The sequence below is a fragment of the Atractosteus spatula genome, chromosome 11, assembly GCF_055471065.1.
Source record: "Atractosteus spatula isolate fAtrSpa1 chromosome 11, fAtrSpa1.hap1, whole genome shotgun sequence".
NCBI classification, from domain to species: Eukaryota; Metazoa; Chordata; class Actinopteri; order Semionotiformes; family Lepisosteidae; genus Atractosteus; species Atractosteus spatula.
This window is the reverse complement of record NC_142716.1, coordinates 24,627,166-24,647,059: the sequence shown is the minus strand read 5'-3', so window position 1 is coordinate 24,647,059 and position 19,894 is coordinate 24,627,166.

The following is a 19,894-nucleotide window of genomic DNA, read 5'->3' as shown; positions in this document are numbered from 1 at the left end:
TTGCAGTGGAACAAATTATGGTTTATTCCATGCTGAAATGAGAAGAAAAGAAATGTTTTGGCTGTGGAGCCTTCTTCGGGTGATCTGAAATGTTGTGCTTCTTTTCTTCTCTTTTCAGCATGGAATAAACCTTTACTTGTTCCTTTGTAGCCTACGCATGCTGACACAGCTACCTACATGAGCTACTCCACTCACAGTGTTACACTGCCTGTTTTTTCAGTGCCAGGCTGCTAGTGAACAGTCTAGCAGCCACTGGACTGAACAATCTAGGCTTCCTCCCACACCTGGAACATACTCTGTTCTTTGTTAAACCCCCTGGCTCACCAAGACCAGCCAATCAATCTTATTCAACACCTGATCCGGAAATAACAAAGGAGTCTTATTAATTGACTTTATGAAAGACATAAAACTCGATTTTCTGTGCTTGACTGAAATCTGGTGACGTAATGACAGTCTCTTGTTTAATAATATTGTCATTACAGGTTATGGTTTATTCAAGCAATCTCACCCTTCTGGCTGTGGCGGCACGATTGTTATTAATAATCTTATTTTCTGTGTTTCCTCTACTGTACTTCTGCATTCTATATTTGAGTGCCTTGTTTTAAGTGTCTCTGCTCCCCATCATAATCACTTTTACAGTTTACAGACTCTCCTTATCATAATGATGCCTTTTTATTGTGAGTTTGCTGATCTGCTTTTATGTTATGTTTCAGATTGTCACGGATGTCCGAAGGACGAACCGTGGAATGACAGGAGAGCAAGAAGACCCTATGCGTAGCAACGAGATGGGGGTTAGCCCGGGCTCAGCTGTTCAGGGAATGCCGTATAGAAACCTATGCCCTCAGGTAGCGGACATGGGGCGACCTGGTGCTAGGCGGGTTTCAGGACATCCAAACATCAATGCTGAGCCAAGGCAGAGTGAAAGACCCAGAAATATATAGCCCCAGACAGAGAGAAACACCGGAAGGACAGCAGAGAACCGGAAATGAGAGACAGGACAGAGAATGAGCGCCCTCTGGCTATAGAGGGCGTGACACAGATTTAATAAGATTCCTATTTTTGGTGATTTCAATAGCGATGTATGTTGAATAGCCTTCTTAGCTAAGGATTTTTTAGCTTTATTGAATGATTTGGTTTCACATAGCTTGTACTCAGCCCAACTCACAACAGTTGCAAATTATTCTTGTTTCCCACTTATATTGAACTAGACCTTCCTGATCATTTGGTAGTTCTCTTTGATTTGATTAGAGTTTCCTTTCTCATGCTCTATACCATTACACTCTGTTAAGTTTTTGCAACTGGCAATCAGTTAATCAGACTAGGTTTGCTGATTCTGCTCTATCCTCATTTTTTGCTTTTCTAACTCAAATACTCTGAAAGACAAGGTAGAAGCATTTAATAGCTTACTTTTAACTACTCGTGACACCTTAGCTCTATTAAAACTCAAACCATCTACTTTACTTGTTCTGCCCCATAGTAAGCTGACCAGTGAGACTGCTTAATAAAAGCGGTCTCTCACAAACTAGAACGTAGGTGGTGTACATCTTCTGTCTTAGGATGGACACTTTGTTGTATACAAGGATGCAACAGAGAACTGTAGATCAAGCTTCTCCTCCCATATCATTGAGAACAACCATAACAATCCTCGATGCCTGTTCTCCACAATCAATAGACTGCTAAAGCTATATTCCTTGCTTTGTCCTAACTTCTCAACAGTTTCTTAGGGTTTTTTTAGTTCCCAGATTGACAACATTCAGAGGCACATGCTCTGCTCTTCATCATGCTTGCTACTGCTACACCTCTTCCCTTTTCTTGTTTGTCTCAACATGCATGTATTGTAGTGTTGGGTTTAATATCCACCACTCGTTTATTAGATTCCTACTGTACTAAACAGTACTCCTACTGTTTTATTTCAGTCCTGTTTTTCTGCCTTCTGCCTTGTGGTCCTCAACATAATAAATGAGTCCCTGAGTGGTACCAATGGCCTTTAAAATAGCTGCAGTTATCCTTGTGCCAAAAAAACCCAAACATGGCTCTGAACAACTTAACCATTTTTTGTTCTACTGTATATCCAACCTAAATTTTCTTGAAAAATTTTAGAAAAGTGCTGTTGTAATCTAATTTAATAACCATCTAATCAAAGTAATCTCTTCAAACCCTTCCAATCTGGTTTTAGACAACTACACAGCACATAAACTGTCCTGGTTAAAGTCACTAAAGATGTTCTTATGGCTTTTGATGGCTTGAGTGCTGCTTTTGACACTGAGTCATGACATCTTATTTTCTCATCTTGAGACTGCATTTGGAGTTTCTGAAATTGCTCTTAAATGGTTCAACTCTTACCTCACAGATTGCTGACATTTTGTCTCTTTTAGAGGTTTCAGTTCTGAAGCTGGGTTCATTACTTCTGGTGTTCCTCAGGACTCAGTACTGGGTTCCCTACTATTCAACATTTACACATACCCACTTGGTCACCTATTAAGATCTGAATGATCATTCCTACGCCGATGACACTCAAAGTCTTGTCCATGCTAAACCTGACACTAAAATGACTGTCTGCACTCTCTAATAGCATCTCTGACATAAAAACATGGATGGCTCAAATTTTCCTTAATTTAAACTGTGACAAAAATGAAGTAATGTTTCTTGGCACCTTGCATCAACCATTTAAAGCCTATGTAGTATACCTATTTGTGGATAGCCTTGTACTTGTACTAATTTCAATCTTAGTTGAAGTTCTTGGGATGAAATTTGAAGCAGCCTTGATGTACAGTACGTGCAAAATATTGCAAACACATCATTCTTCCATCCCAGAAGTATTGCCAAATTATGTGCTACGTTATCTCTGAACATAGCTGAAAAGCTGGTCAACACATTAGTCTAAAACTAATTACTACAACACCTTACTTGCGGGTGTATCTAAATGGAGCACGGAGCCTCACTGTCCTGTCACTGATGCGGGCATTGTGTCTGCCGGCAGTTTCAGCAGCAATATGGGTGGCAGATCTGAAAAGATCTCTCAGATCTCAGTTTGATGTGTCGGTCCTGCTTTGGTGTGGGATCTGTCCTGCCAGTCTGCTGAAATCTTCTCTGTATTCGGGACACAGTGAAGTGACTTACTCCATAGTGTCTGACAACACTGGCAGGCTTGCAGCATGCCAATGGCCCTCTCCCTTGCTTCTGGTGACATTCGAGACATTATGGAATGCACTGAAAACTGACTAGGTGTGGCCCTTTTCTTGCAGTGACCTAAGCTTTGAATTAAGGCCTTTTTAAAGGTGACCTGATCAGGCCTTGTTTCTCCTGGACCTCGTTGAGTAAAAGTGCACCTAACAAGCTTTCGTGTGATTGGCAAGTTGTAATGCCTCACTGCACAAGCTGTATGGCTGGTCAGAGGGCTTAAAATAAATTGACAACTTTTTGTGAGAGTACATAAGCTATAACTATAGTATTTTCATTCCAGAAAATGTTGCATTTCTTTTTTTTATCAGTATATTTTCCTCTTTACTAATCAGTGCAAAAAATATAACTTTCTATGCAACACAGAAAACAACATTCTTTTAATAAAAAACACAGGGCTGATGTTTAACATGTTTTAACGCAGAAAGGGTCTTTACTCTCTAAGAGAAATGCATATTGTTCACAACATGATAGGTAATCGGCAATAACACTTTGAAATTTAGTGTTATTGCAATGTTTAACTCCTAGCAGATGTTAGTTCCACTAAGTATTACCTCTGAAAAACACATCCCATCCCACTCTGAAGATGAATATTCTAGTAATTCTCAATATAAAAGTAATGTACTGTTTTAATTTACATCATAGTCAGTCATGTGTACAAACAAAATTTGATTATTTGTAACAGAAAACAATAACCCCAACATTAAAAACAAAATGCAAGTATTCTTTTCCTTTGAAATAAAGTAGGATTTATTAATTTTGCATTTGATTTCTTTTTAATTTACTGGATTACTGATTGAATGATTGAGTGAATCGATTTTTTTATAAATTAAATTTGACAAATACTGTACATACATGAAACAGAATGATAGCAAAATTGGTGACAAATGGCTGAATGTATAAGAAGAATGAATGTATAAAAAATAATTGATTTCTCATACACTTTTGAAAACCCTTTTAAAATTCAAACCAGAATTCCTATACTTATGCCTACCTACATATGTCTACATTGTATGGGTGACAGGGCCTACTCCTGTTATGCCCCCAAGCTCTGGAAAGCTCTCCCCCAAGGATATCAGAGAGTCACCTTCTCTAAACTCCTTCAAATCCAGACTCAAAACCTTCTTCTTCAGAAAAGCCTTTGCTTAACTGGTTCCATTCTTCACCCCTCTGCTTTTCTTAGTACCACCATCCACGGTCTCCTCTATATATTGTAATTGTGTTTTATCTTGTGTATTCTTCTTATTCATTGTTGTTGTCATCCTGTAAAGCGCTTTGAGAAGCCACCTTTAAAGGCGTTATATAAAATAACGTTTTTTATTATTATTACTGTAGTTATATTTGTAGAATAAATTTAATACCCATGCAAGCACTTGCCTGCATCTGGTTCACAGCAACAGGGCGAGTCTCCACTCAGTCTAACATTCAACTAATACAATGAAGAAATATGGGAAGTTATCAATATCACCTATGCACATAAAAGCCAGCACGTACCTTGTTACCTTCAGGTCCTTCAGATTGTCTTTTGCTCAGTCATTGGGTCTGCCTTTCACAATTCAGTGCCCTTGCAAGCTTTCCATGTTTATTCCTGTTTTTGACTCTCCTTTGTATATCGACTACAATTTTTTAATTCTGCTGTGGTTGGTATTTTTGTCCTCTGTTAGTTGACTTAGATGTCTAATTCAACTTAGACATCCTGGAAAGATACCCGTGCCTCACACTCTTGCCTGCTTTTTGGAATCCCTTTCAGATTCTCCATGACACTTTAAGCAGTATCCCACAACCTGCCTCTCTGACCGAGACTTTGGTTTACCACCAAACCTTTTAGTTTTGCTTTCGCCTGCCAGCTAGTTCTTTTAAGCAGTCTGAGTATGGATCCTGTCTTCTGGCCACTGCTACCATCAGGTCAGTGTAGCAGTTTTGACAATAAAAGGAGGAATACAACACATATACATTTGTGTAGGAAGATAATTATCTCCCTAAACACCATAACTGTAAACGTGATGACTTGATGAGGTCATTTCTGTTTTGCTGGAGTAAAAGGGAACAATGTACTTTATGTACTAATTTCATGTGTCAAACAAATGGAAAGCTTTGTCATTTTCTATTCATATTCAGTAAAGTACAACATGATTTCATTGTTTATCCTTTCTGTGCTGGCAATCAAGGGAACAGTTGTCTAGAGATTGGTTTTGAATCCAATTCGTGGCAAGCTGCTGAAATCACAAGGGGTACATACTATAGTGAAGGGAGAAATATACCCAGTCAGCCTATGCTTTCAGTATAGAAACCAAACTGAAGACTAATGTGTCCCGGGAGTGCTAGGTTTGAAACCTGAAGTGGAAAAAAAACACTAAAAACAGGCATCAAGGGGCCCTTTGGCTTCCTTCCTCAACTCCAGCACATCAGAGACCAAAATGTCCATTAGATATTCCCCAAACTCCAGAATACTCCCATTTACTCCAATTTCCTTCTCCTTCTCCATAAAGTACAAACCAGATCCTTAAAATCCTTAAACCACACACACTTGCACTAAATATCTGAACTGACTGATTAATCTTTTGGTTTGAGAAATTCACTAACATTTAACACTGTTATTCATTTTAAGTGAAAAATATTACAAATGTATTGTAATTAGCAAAGAAGAAATACTGACATGAGAGGGAAAATCAATTCCACAACTGTTCAGTACTGAAAATTATGTCAGCATAATAAAAGACACTGCATTAAAAGGAGGGTTTTGGTGTTGGCTATAAATCAAGGCTGTTAACCATAAATGCAGATTTATTCTATTAACATTTATCTATATTTTCATCATACATTATTAAAAAAGCAGCTTGTATGCATACTATTACTTTATCTATGTAAAAGTTTGATTTACAGATCTTAAAACAAGCAAATTAAAATGGCCTGGGGAAAATATTATTGCACTTGACAGATAAAGAGATGAAAGTCAAATTTAAAAATGAGAAGAAAATCTTTTTTTTAAATCTAAATCACACCCACATTTGTTTCACAATGTGAGAAAGTATTGCTTTCATCACCACAATGAAAACACACCAGAAGGACTGCACTTCATTCAAAAATGTCTCTTGCTGAGCAGACAGATACAGATATAACGGATATATACAGATATAAAAAGACTCTCTCAAAAATGATTTCTTACAGATGGTGCAGCTATTAAATCTAAGTCCAGCAGATCATTAATTTTCCAGATAATAAAGCAGGTTCTGTTAGCACCTTCTCGTCTTTATGTGCTAAGGACACAGCTGGATATTTTGAATGTGTTCCTGCCAAATGGAAATGACAGTTGCACTGCAGTATATCACTGAAACCATAGAGCTTAGTCAAGTGCTCTGAGGAATAATGAAATATTAATTTAGAGACAAAAAAATTAAGTGGCTTAAAAAAAGAAGCTGTTGTCCATCCCTTGAGTGGTTTTTCTGACATTGACGTCTGCTTTGAATGTGTCTATTCTTAGCCAAGCAAAACCACACGTAATGTGACCTAAGTAACTGCCTACAAGTGAGCACATGAAAACCACAAATTTTTCTTTTTTTCTTTGTACCTTGTTTGACTCCAGGGTGAAAACTTCATTTTCATTATTATTCATATACAGTATATATCTTTTGAAATTTCAAGTACACAATAAGAAGCCATTCTTTACATTGTTTGTGAATAAACCTCTTTTAATTTGGCATACAGGTCTATATTCACAGCTGTCATTGGAATAAAATATGAAGGATCCACTTGGGACTATTATGACAGAAAGATTTATGCAATTGATCAAGAGTTTATTTTTTATGAATTGGTTAGTAATTAGTTAGTATTGCTTTTTACTGTATATTTAATGTTCTATATTTAATAGCATTTTCACATAATGTCCGGGCATTTTCATATCATCTGATTTTTCATTTTCCTTTCATTTTCATAGTTGAGCAAGCACTCAGCTACACCTCCTCTCTGCATGCCTATTTTGTTGGTTTTCCTCTTTCTAGTTTCTCTAAACTTGACAAAGCATGCCTTAGTAAACTGGTAGCCTTAAAGCAGCTACAGTTATCCCTATAAAAAAAACAAATATCAATCTAAACAAATTTCACCCTACCTTATCTTGCAAAAAAATTTAGAACATACTGTTTAAAATCAATCGGAAAAAGGAAGAAGAATTGCTTACACGTTTATGGGGACTTGCATTGCTTTTAAATGTTTCAATTCTTACCTTACTGACTGCCGACAACTTTAAATAAACAAGTCTTAAAAAATAAATGTCTTTCAGTTCTGATGGTGACGGGTTTGTTAAGTATGGTGTTCCACAGTACTCAATAATGGGCCCCCTAATATACAGCATTTACATGTTCCCACTTGGGCAGTTATTAAGATCTCTTAATGTAAATGATCATTTCTACTCATATGATACTCAGGTCTACATCCATACTAAACCTGAAATTGAACTAGCTGTTTCTGCACTCTTTTAATTGTATAACATTCTGGATGACTCAAGATTTCCTTCATTTAAACTACAAGACTAAAGTCATGCTTCTCGGCACCTCCCACCAATAATCTAAATCCAATGCAGTAACCCTTTCACTGGATGGCACTGTAATTGAATTTGAATTAAAGAATTTGGGGGTGAAACTTGATCCAGGCTTGACGTAAGGCTTTATGAGGCTCTACTTTCCTGTAAAGCAATTTGAGAAGATACTTTAAAAGACCTTGTATAAAATAAAGTTACTTATTATTATTATTACTATTATTATCATTACAATTATTATTAGTAGTATAGTTGACTTTCTTTATTAGTGATGTGCTTGTTTGATTTTTACATGTAAAATTCATGCATATTATTTAAAGATTAGCAGCTTTTTCCTGGTTTGCATTAATTAATAAAAAGCACTAATAAAAAATATCAAAATAAGGATACCTAGCAGACATCGATGTACAATTCACCAGAAACAAAAAATCAAAACAAAACTTGTATTTACATTTACTCACTATTTTTCCACTGTGTACTCAAAACAAAGTGCTTTTTTTCAGAACCAAAAATCAGTTTTAGAAATGCTGATGCTTTTCATTTAATTAAAAAACATTGCCTTCTCTGCTAGCATCAACACCATATTTTAATCAAACTGTAGCACTACAGTATTGCCATTATGTCTGTTTGATTTTTTCCTTCCACAATTGTTTCCTTGTGGTCCAAAACTTTAACTTAGAGAAAGCAGCTACAGTACATGATAGGACATAGCTAATAGAGAATCAGTTAATCTAAAGAATTAGTAACAATCTGGTTTGTTAGAATGTATTCTTTTCTTAGTAATGTGACTAGATGCAAGATTGTATTTTTGTTAAGTGTTGAAAAATATATAGGAGCTTTGTGGACTGTGTTGGCAGAGTAAATGAGAATTAGTCTTGATTTATTGAGAAATTATTCTACAGATCGAAATCTGCATGTCTTCACATACAGTAACTAACTGATGCAATAGTAACTCAATGCATGCTATCACTCATTTCAAAGACTGTTCACTATGCTTTAGTATGATTTCCTTCTGCATGTGGTCTTATTTTTATACCTCATCTTCATTATAATATCTGCATTTGATTTTTATTTTTGAGCAAATGTACTTAGGAAGTCAAAGACAAAAACTCCTGCCAATCAGCTTGGAAACTCAAAGTTTTACCACAGGAATAGCCACAGACAAGAAAAGATTCAAGTCGTCCTATTAGCGTAATTTGTTACTGGTACCCTGAAGGTTTTAAATGAGCATTTTATTCATTACGCTGACGGACTTTAGAACATATACTATTGTGGTGTATTGACAAATAAAGTACATAATGTTGGGAGGTGACACTATACTCCTGCAGTGGCTACCTTGATTGTACCAGTCCCTTGTGGGATTTTCAGCCTAAGGCAAGAGCTTCCTGTGATGTTCTGAATCTCTGCCTCTACCTTCTGCTGCACTGAAAACCTACAAATAGGGTATGCTTCTTTCCAGATTCCTCAGGGGAAAGAAAAAAAGCACTATTTAATATTTTACCAATATAGAAGGAAGTCATATTTTGACCAATGTGTTTAGTTCAATGATTACTTCCATCCAACATACCTACTTTTTCACTTGTTTCATCTATTTTTCCAGTGGTTGAATCACACACAAAAGTTTCATATGGCATAAAATGCAGACTAATTATAATTTTTAGAAGTATGTACTGTAGGCTGATTAAGATAGAAAATATGTACAAAATAGATTTTGTTTATTATTTAACTGTTAATTAATTTAAGTCATTTAAGTCTACAGGAAAGTCTATGGAAATAGTTTCATTCAGACATTAATATTCTAGAAGAAGAACCAATAATATTTGGATCCAAAAAATATATCAAAGATTTAAGATCTTGATATAAGGAACAGAAAGAAGATTCATAAAACACTTTTCCTGGTAAAGATTTATTTTGGTTGTGGCATGATAAACTGAATGTTGGTCCTTTATTTTTTAAAACGCAATTAGACATAAGAAATACTTGAGGAATCAAATTTAGGATTTAGTTACCTAAATCCTAATTAATCCTAATTTATCCTAGTTAAATGTAGAGTTACCCGTACTACATTTTAGACAATAAAGGCCAGTAAAAGACCTCAAAATGTAATCCATATGTCTGGATAATAGACTTGATCCCAATCTTTTCCAAGATTTGCATTTTTCCTAAAGAAATAGATTTTGAAGGTTTCTTGTATAAACTCAGATTTTCACATTTGGTACAGGTCAACTTAATACCAATTATACCTGTCTTTACATAAAATGGATTATATAATACATGGCCACTATTGTATAAACTTTCAAAGAAGGAAAAATTGATTTCAAAAATTATATTTGTAAATTTTACTAAGTATGGTTTATTTTAATAGTGCTTCACTGATAGGTAAGTAAATAAAAAAAGCTTGCAAAATACTCAAGAAAATATTTGAATTATCTTTCTAATATGTCACATGCTAGGTATTTTATGTCTAAAAAATCTTTTGAACTGACATACGGAATATCCAGTGTCAGGTCATATAAGGATCAAAGGCATTGTTGAATTGTTAATAAAATTAACATTGTACCATCTATACCAGATAACTTTACTGAGGTCTGGATGAGAGTCAGGCTCATATCATGAATCACAATATAACTATTTATCTACATATATGCAAAATACATTTGCCCTGTTCCTCAAATTAAAACAACTGAGCTGTAACTTGTGTTGCAACACTGTTCTTGAATACCTAAAGTACCTAACTGAATAAGATGAAAGATTGCCCAATGGCAAGGAGTGTTTGAATGCTATTGAGAGACCTGAGGAGTGATACCAGTGTTATACTCTTTCTTAGGACTACACTCTCTACCTCTAATTTCTTCACATTCACATCAGTTCAATTGAGCCTCACATCCCCAATGTGGAATTGGAAATCTCTTAAAAAAACCTACTTGAACAATTTCCATTATCCACCATCGATACATTTTTTCAGAAATATGCACAAGGGTATAATGATAGATAAAAATGTTTTTACTGAAACCAATAAGAAGTTGTTTTTATATATTTATATAAATTCTAACCACAAGCTACACAAATATCAAAAGTTGTTTACTTCACATGTGTATGTATGTGCAGTATACAGGTATGTGTATAGAATATTTGTAAGTATGTTTGTAAATTAGTGATTTAAAGATGATCACTGCCAGTTTTTTTTGTAGTTAAGTACAATTACAGGACTTAGCTCTCAAAAAGAGGGAGCAGAGAGATCAGACAAAAAGGGAAGGAAAGTTTCCAAAAAGCTGGTAAAATTCTAAAAATGCAAAGATGTTCTGTGGCCTAAATTACATGAAGCACTCATTGTAAATCACCTGCATGCTTAAGTGTATGTTAGACTAGTTATTGTTGTTTCATCAGGTTAATCTCCTAAAAAATATAAAAAATAGACAAAGAAGCAAAAAAGTGGCTGGCATGCAGCCATCTTATGAGCTACAGATTCATGGCGCCAACTTCATAGGGTATGTTACACTGTTCCCAAATGGGAACTCACATCTGTACAAAATATCAAATCCTCTGTATGCAATATTTGTGTCTCTATACCACATGTATGTCAGACTAGGAAGAGGATTGAGAAATACAGCATCTGGTCTCCATAAGATTCTAAATGTCAGAATTAAAAAAAAAGTGATAAATGCAATACAATGTAATTGTTACAGAATACTAAGCACTGTATAAAGGGATAAAAGTAAAATCGGCACTAAAATCAGAACACCTGTCACAGGATAGCAGCTGCTTCCACCAAACAGCACATTAATTGCTAGCTGTATATAAATGGTGAAAAAGATCCACTCTTGTTGTTAGGTAAAAAAAATATTTTGGCAAAGACAGAGACTCATGGTCAGCGACAGACTTTCAAGGATATCAGTCTTGTGGTTTTGCCTTCACAATAATTCATCTGAGAAAATTATTTGCTTAATCAATTAATAAAAAATCAATTCAAAGTAGCAATAACTGTTTTATTAGTTTTAAAAACAAAAAATATAATTGATTTATAAAACAAGACAAAACCTCAGGTCATATTCTTACAATTGTTTGGAAGAGCAAAATGTAATCTAGCCATACTTCTTTGCATAAGAATAATTTATGTAAATGAATACACACATGACGCACAAACAAAAGACAATATGCCTGAAGTTTGATAGTAATTCTGGAGTTGTTATTACAAAAGAGCAGGGAGGAGCTTGGCAGTGTACAGTTACATCATTAACATCTGAAAGCACAGTATGTCATCCACATCTACTGTAGAACTATATCACAATAAATTCCCAAATATATTATTAAGTACTAGGTACACACTAGATACCTGTGTGACTGATAGGATTAGGAGCAACTTTCATTTGGAATATCTGGCATGATGTTTCTGCACATTCTTTGTGTTTTAACTGGTGTGTCATAGTCTGCATCCCATCCAGAACTAGCATCTAGCTTGTTTGTTTTTTTTTGTCCCATACAAACCTGAGAGAAAACTGATTTTAGATGAGAAAAAGAAAGCCTTCAAGAGAAGAGACCAAACCCCCTTGTGGTAACTGTTGAAACAATTGTTGGTTGAGAGTATAAAGCAGTGTCCCATGGTACCCCATAGGCACAAAACACAGAGACTCTTTGATGCTTAAAACAGGAGAATCCAGGTAACAAGTAAGTCTCAGCGAGATCCTATAAAGTGCAAAGGCCTTTGTCATCAAACTTGTTGCCAAGATTTTGAACCCATTATTAAGAGAACATTATTTCAAATACATGAAGGCTTTTGAAAAATTGGAGGGGGGGTTATCAGAAAGCCATTAAGTTTGTGACATGTCTGGTGAGTCTGCAATGACAATTTGGCAATTTAGAAAAAGAAATATCTGGAGAAAGAAAATAAAAGATGCTGTAGTCTCATTGATTTAAAGATTCTGCAATTAGGCACCATGAGGCTCTAGAATCTATCTTAAACAAGTTCATTTTAAATGTTACTTTAGGGCTTTTCATTTACTGGTCTAAAGCTTCTACAGTTCTTTTCCCGTAGCCAAAAAGGACACAAGGTGCTTCACAATGAAGTGGGAGTGCTCTTCATCCACCACTGAAGGGCATTACTCTCCTTTATGACCTCCTGTAGCAGCCATTATGCACCACCAGTTACACCACCCACCCGAGGAGGTGGAGAAGTGAGAATTTGCGTTACAAACAAATTAAGGAGGAATGTTTGGAGGTCACATTGTGTAGGCCCAGAGTGGAATTTAGCTAGGACTCCAAGGTTAATGACCCTACTCTTCAAGACAGTGACATGGGATCATTAATAACTATGTGAGGTCCTTCTCATAAGAGGGACTGAATCTCCCCTCACTTCCTCTCTTCACCCATGGGTGCTGCACAGCCCCCTGCACATGACTGCATGCTAAAGCAGCCAGTGTCTCCCTGCACCCCTGCAACATCTGCATCTTTCCCTTTTCTTCTTCAATTTAATATTGCATTCAGTGGAATATTTTTATCATCAGGAAATAAAAGGAAAACATGAAAGTAAGGCAAAACTTATCTTCATGTAAAAAAATATTCCTCATCATTAAGGTAGAGCATGCTGGAGTTGTACAAGGATTGGTTGCATATGCTCTTGTCTGTTCTAAATAAACTGTACTCCCATCATTCTGGCAGGAGAAGAACGTTTATTTTTGAAGTAACTACATACTTTCTTGGATCAGAGCAGTTGCAGATCATGAGACACCCTTGGAGATGACAAGCATTATGTAAAACACAAACTAAAAGACACATGTAGGAACTGTGTAAAAGTTCATGTAAAATCAAGAATAAGAGGAAGTGCTTTAATGCTTTTTGTCCTTACTTCTTTTGTGGGACTGTGGAAAAAGCTACCCAACCACATTGCTAAAGCTGATACCCTGGCTTCTTTCAAGAAATAGCAGGACCAGAACCTTGGCTTAATTAAATTCTAACTACTAAACAAGCTACAGTAGATGGGTTGAAAGGCCTACTCTTGTTTTGTTTAACCTCTTTTATTCTTATAAGTTCAGAAATGAATATTTTCAACAACAAAAAAAAAAACAAGTGAATGTTGCTTAATAAACACTTTTTGGCTTGAAAGAGTAATGACATTGCAGTTCAATATTTCATTTCTCCTTTTTTGAAGGTAAAATCTACATTGTATTACAATTTTACAATTTTTATTTTCATTGCTATTATTAAAAATTACCAGCCGATATCCTCATTTTATTACAAATACAGATAATAACAGTGGATTGTAAAAGCTCATTTAATGATTCATTTTCCCCATTTATTTTACTTTAATATTTTAATTTTAAAAATCAACTAAAAAGTAAACAGTAAAATGGCAAATAATGTAGAAATAAAGATCTCAGGTAATCTTACAGGCCAGTTTGACTTTATATGAAATACTTCCTTATGTAAGTGCAAGCTAGTGAAAAGAAAGAGTCAATTGTAACTCTAAATGCATCTTAATTTAGTACTTGAAATCGGTATATATTGTAGCCACAGAACATCAATATAAACTTCAGAGCTCAGTAACCGACAAAAAAGCATTATGTTCTTTCATTCAGCAAAGAAAGCACTTCAAATTAGACCCATTAATGCATTGAAAGTGTAACCAGCTACCAGATAAACAGGCTACGATTACTGCAGATGTGTGGATTTACAGTGCACCTTGGGATTTGCAGTCTGCTTTGAGGTGCTTATTATTTAACGTAGCTTCTGAGTCCACAAGCTAATATCCAAAACTTGTGAATCTTTAAAACAATTTTAAGTTTCTTTTCAATTTTGAAGGAAGTAATTCACAGAATTAAATGCAGGAATGAACAATTGAATGAAAAAAAAATGTCTATTCTTATAAATACAAATATTTCCTATTACATTTCAATATGCTGTATTTTTACCAAGTACAAATATACTGTATTTACTGTTTATGGTGAATGTCTGTATTAAAACTCCCCAATATTTATACCTTGTATGATGAATTCTGCAAGCATAACTCCATGCCATACCATATTTCAGACTGTTAAGAAGGGTTCTTTAAGAGATACTCTTCAAGTTAAATTGGTGGGATTATTGTACACAAAGGTTTAAAACTGCTTGCTTGCTTAATAATTATATTGTCAGGCAATTAACAATCATATTAAATATACCTGTAAAGAGGCTATTGAGTTTAATTATGCTTGGTACAATCATTTCCGATTAAATAGATGTTGAACATTATCATAGTATCAGATGACTTGTATATATCCCCCAAAGGAAAATTAAGCATCTGCTTTTAGCTCAAGTTGATTTAATAGTACAATTGATGCATACAGCTTTTGTTTCATGAAAGTATTTAAACTAAATGCAGAATAAATTAACTCTAGCAATTAAAAAAGATAGTAAAAGTTTGATGTGTTTTACTCTACAATCAAATCCAAACTGAGAACACAAATAAATATTTAAGCTGCCTGTTCAACAAGTTTAATTTTTACCTTTTAGGTACCTATTTATTCTGGTTTATTATCACATGTATTTCTCGAAGCAAATTCATACAGTAAAGCTTTAAAAAACACAGAAAACATGTCTAATTAAAACATTAAACAAAACTGATTAAAAAAGAAATAAGCCTAGTTGAAATACTAACAAAACTATTTCAGTCATATGATTGAATATGAAATTCTACTTGCTGACTTTCCTCAACAATACATTTTCTGTTCCTTGACTTAAAATATAATATTTCACTTAATAGTATTAAACTAAAACAGTCGGAAGATCTTAAAGCATCAATATATTGCATTAACCAAAGCTGCCTGGCTGTGTGAATTGCCAAGATTCCACCCCTAGGGATCATTCTCTACAATATCGTTTGCACTGACTGGTCATTGGCAATCATAAATCAATATTAATTATTAAAACACATGACATGTTATGCAGACGGCATGGTGACACAATAGTTAGCATTGCTGCCTCACAGTACTTGCACTCTGTGTTCAATTCCTGACTTGAGGTGCTATCAGTGTGCAGTTTGTATGTTTGCACCGTGTTCATGTGGACTTTCTCCAGGTGCTCTGGTTTCCTCCCACAGTCCTAAGACATACTGGTAGGTTCATCAACCCTGATGTTTGTGTGCCCTGCAATGGACCATGAGCTGTCCAGGGTGTATCCCGCCTTGCACCTATTGCTCTGGCTCTCCTGCAATGCTGAACTGGATGAAATAGTTAGAAAATGGATAGATGGATCGAAATGGTATACTGTACATGTAATGCAGAGGTCGATTCTTGTTCCTTTGTTAAAGATAATTCTGTAATTGGTGTTGTCTCCGCATTTACTTACTCAGTCTCTTTTTTGGATAAGATTAAGACAAAGATCATATAATAATGTTCTCTTAAATTGTAAGACTTATTCTATGAATGTAAAGTATTACTGTGCATAAAATCTCATAGTACTGTATGTTGTAGATATACAATTCTGTTAGAAATCTCTTTTCCATTTCTTTCAATTGTAATGCAATTTGAGAAACCTCAGAAATGCTTTTTTTTTCAGTAAAACTCAACTAGTATGGCCAATAATCCAAGTAAAGGCACCATGGGGAATCATCATAATATTAAAAGCTGTTAATTTTTAATTCCCATGTTCGAGTGCTCAAATATAAATTCTTTCTGCAAGTGCTCAGTGTAGAAGGGTGGATAACAGAACAGAGAACCCCCCCACACACTGAAAACTTGGATACTATTTTTCATGTTAATAAATAAATGGAAAAATACATATATTAAAAACACTCAATTAACAGTATATATAGTATGACTTATAGCACATTTATAACACAAGCTTCATTACCTTATTTCCCAGTGTTCTATGGTTTCTTCTTATAGTCGAGAATGAACTTTGAGCTTAATAAAATCTCTTGCTTCCACAAATTTATATTCTGCATTATAATGTTGAATGTGAACTAATTTTGAAAGCTTCATACCAAAATCCTAAATTAGGCAACATTATTGATATGTTGTCAAAAAGATCCTGTTTTAAACCAAACATTGTCAAACGTCTTTATCTTTATTTAAAAACTAAAGGTTAAGAGTGGTAAGGTTAGGTCTGGTGTTTTTATTTGAGTGAACCCAATTAATGTATTAAAAGAATGTGAAAAATGAGCAAGACTAATCCATCATAAAAAAAATCATTAATGGATACAAAAGTACAAACTGACTTCTCTTTACAATTAACTATACAAATAAAATAGGCCCAGTCTTGATGACATTTAAATAATAAGAAAGAGAATGTAAGGAGAAATGCAAACCCCATAAAGTGGTTTGCAGAATGGTACTATATATATTGTTAAAGAACACAATTCATTACAATTACATTGCTATCAAACAAGACAATATAGGCAGTTATTATTAAAATACCTAGCTGTAAAATAATTATATGCCTTCACTTTTTACCTTTTAAATCTGCTACACTATTCTAGGTTACACATTTTCACCCACTATCTCCCTTTCCTGAGAAACAACAACAATGGCAATGCCAAAAAAAACTCTTCCACACAACTAACTGGCTACACTGAAATAATGTAACCTAGAAGGAAGAAAAAAATCAAATACTTGCCCAGCTCTCCAACATTAGCCCCATAACATTAATAAGAAAACACCACTGCCTGACAACCAACAAGATCCTAAAATTCTTAGCAGACCACAACTCAACAGCTGACTTCCACCCCCCTCCTCTTCTCGCCATTCCTTTAAACTCACGGGGCTCCCTTTCTGACGAATTGCTGACAGGTTATGGAGCAATGACATAATTTAGCGATTTGCTAACCAGTCACCACGACAGTCCCAGACTGTCCTAATAAGGAAAAACACCCACAAAACAGCGAGACTCCCTATTCTAATGAACAAACACAGCAGGACATCATACCCCCACCCTTAATAACAAATAATGCTTGTTAAAACGAAGAGGCAGTTCACAACATAAACTGCTATAACTTTTTTGATCAACTGGTATAATTTTTTCATCTTACAGAAAAAGTCCTCCAAACCTCAGCATGTGATAGTGCATTAGCTACAACATTGTCTGTGTCCTTCATGGGTCTAATTTCCAGAGAGTAACTCTGTGTAACCTAACTGACCAGCACACGAGCCATTGATTAAGGTTATACATATGATGAAGAAAAGTCAAAGGACAGTGATCAGTTAAAACATCCAGTAGTAGAAGCCATGAGCCTAAATAAACCTGAAAATGCCCTTTCTGCTCATTCAGACCATTTTTTAATTCCTCAAGTAATACAATCATTTTATATAATTTATGTGGGGGGAGGGAAACAGAATTCGAAGAGAATATCTTCCATGTTGTATTTGAATTAAGAATTTTTAAAATTATTTTTGGCTTTCAAATGTGACTTAATCAGAAAACCATCACTTATCACTTACTTTATTTTATCTAGTTTGTTAATTATTTTAATCTAAGTGAAAATATCACCAAACGATATTGCTACTTCGGAAGTGGAGGTAGTCCTGTAAACTCGAATATATGAATGACATTTCATCACAATAGTCTCAAATAACATATTCTGTTTTAGTTCAGGAGGGTGTCAGCATGCAAAGCTTTACTTTGGAGATTAAGACGTCTTATTTTACACAAAATGCATTAACAAGACTTTAATTTTTGTAGAAGTGCAGATTTACAACATTTAACACCTAAAGTTGGAATAATGAGGCTGGAGTCTCACATCTCAATATAGCATCTTATTTAAATAATGGTTTTACAGCTCAGTTAGTGAGGTGTTTTCTCCTTAACTAAAATGTGTTACATGGGTATCATAGGTTTGCAGAAACTGTCGTGAATCCATTTGTGGATTAGGTTTGTTGCTGTTACTAGACTTAAAGTTAATTACCTGAATTTATCAACACAATTTAATCTAATCTAATTTATTATACTGAACATTGTTTATGAGAAACCTTTACTAAAATGAATTAATTTATCAGAGAAGAGGCCACAATCACAGTCCAGCACAGGACCCCAATTCACTGTCCTTAAATGTTAGCAAGTTAAACCAATTTTCTAAAGAAGAATGGGCTAAAATTAAGTCAAAGTCAAAACTGATGCAGGAAAGGATAAACAGCTATAGAAAATGATTAGTTTAAGTACTTTATTTTACATAGTATTAACAATGTGCTCTGTTTGTGCTGTAGAAACTAGCATTTGTGTTGGTTTGGTTTCCTAGATAAAAAACTTTTATCTATACTATAAAATACTTTATGGTATTATTATATTATATATATATTATCAAATACTTATCTATTTAACACTACAGTGACGCAGGAGAACCGAACTCTGTTTTGGTTTTTACTGTACTGTTTGTGTTTATTTGTCCTTTAATACAGTGTGATACTGTGTGGTTTTAAAGCCCCTACAGTATGTATATAATATATTTTTATAATCAACAAAATAAAATTATCTGTTTTTTAATTACTTTTGACTTAAATTTACATCAAGACAAATATAGATTATTTAAGCATGTATGTAAACTCCCAAAAAACATTGTGTTTACAACGGCCTATAAAAATGAACTATTTTTACATATCTGGCTGAGTAATCTAGCTTTGTGAAACAGCCCTACTTTTATTTTTAATATGAATTTAATATTTAACATACTGTTAGGTATACGATTAATAAAAATGTCAATATAGCATAAAAATTAAATTTTATTATGGGACATAATAAAACAAGACAAAATTTTCCCTACAGGGTTAGGCATTAGCTAGGATTTGAACCCAGACTTTTCATGTGACAGTGCAATGTGGCACACTATGCTTTGAGCATTCTGAAGGGTTGAATCTGTACATGATATGTTGATCCATCCATTTTCTAATTGCTTCTTACAATAATGCATTTTATGTATTTTCTAAATTGAGTTTATTCTAATTTATACTGATGTATACAGAAACACTTCATAACAAGTATTTTGTTTTAAAAGGTGCAGGAGTGTATGAGGCCATAGTCAGAATAGATATAGTGGGAGAGAGAAACCATCAGTCTTAAATCCTCTTTGAGTTTCTTGTATGGGTCATCCAGTAGAAACCCATGCCCAGATTTGAAGACGAATTCTACAGTAAATCCCGCAGTTCATATGTCTGACCCAGACTGTGCCAATCATTGACTCTAAACAGGGTTTGGCAAAGGTAGAGCTGACCAGGGGATCTT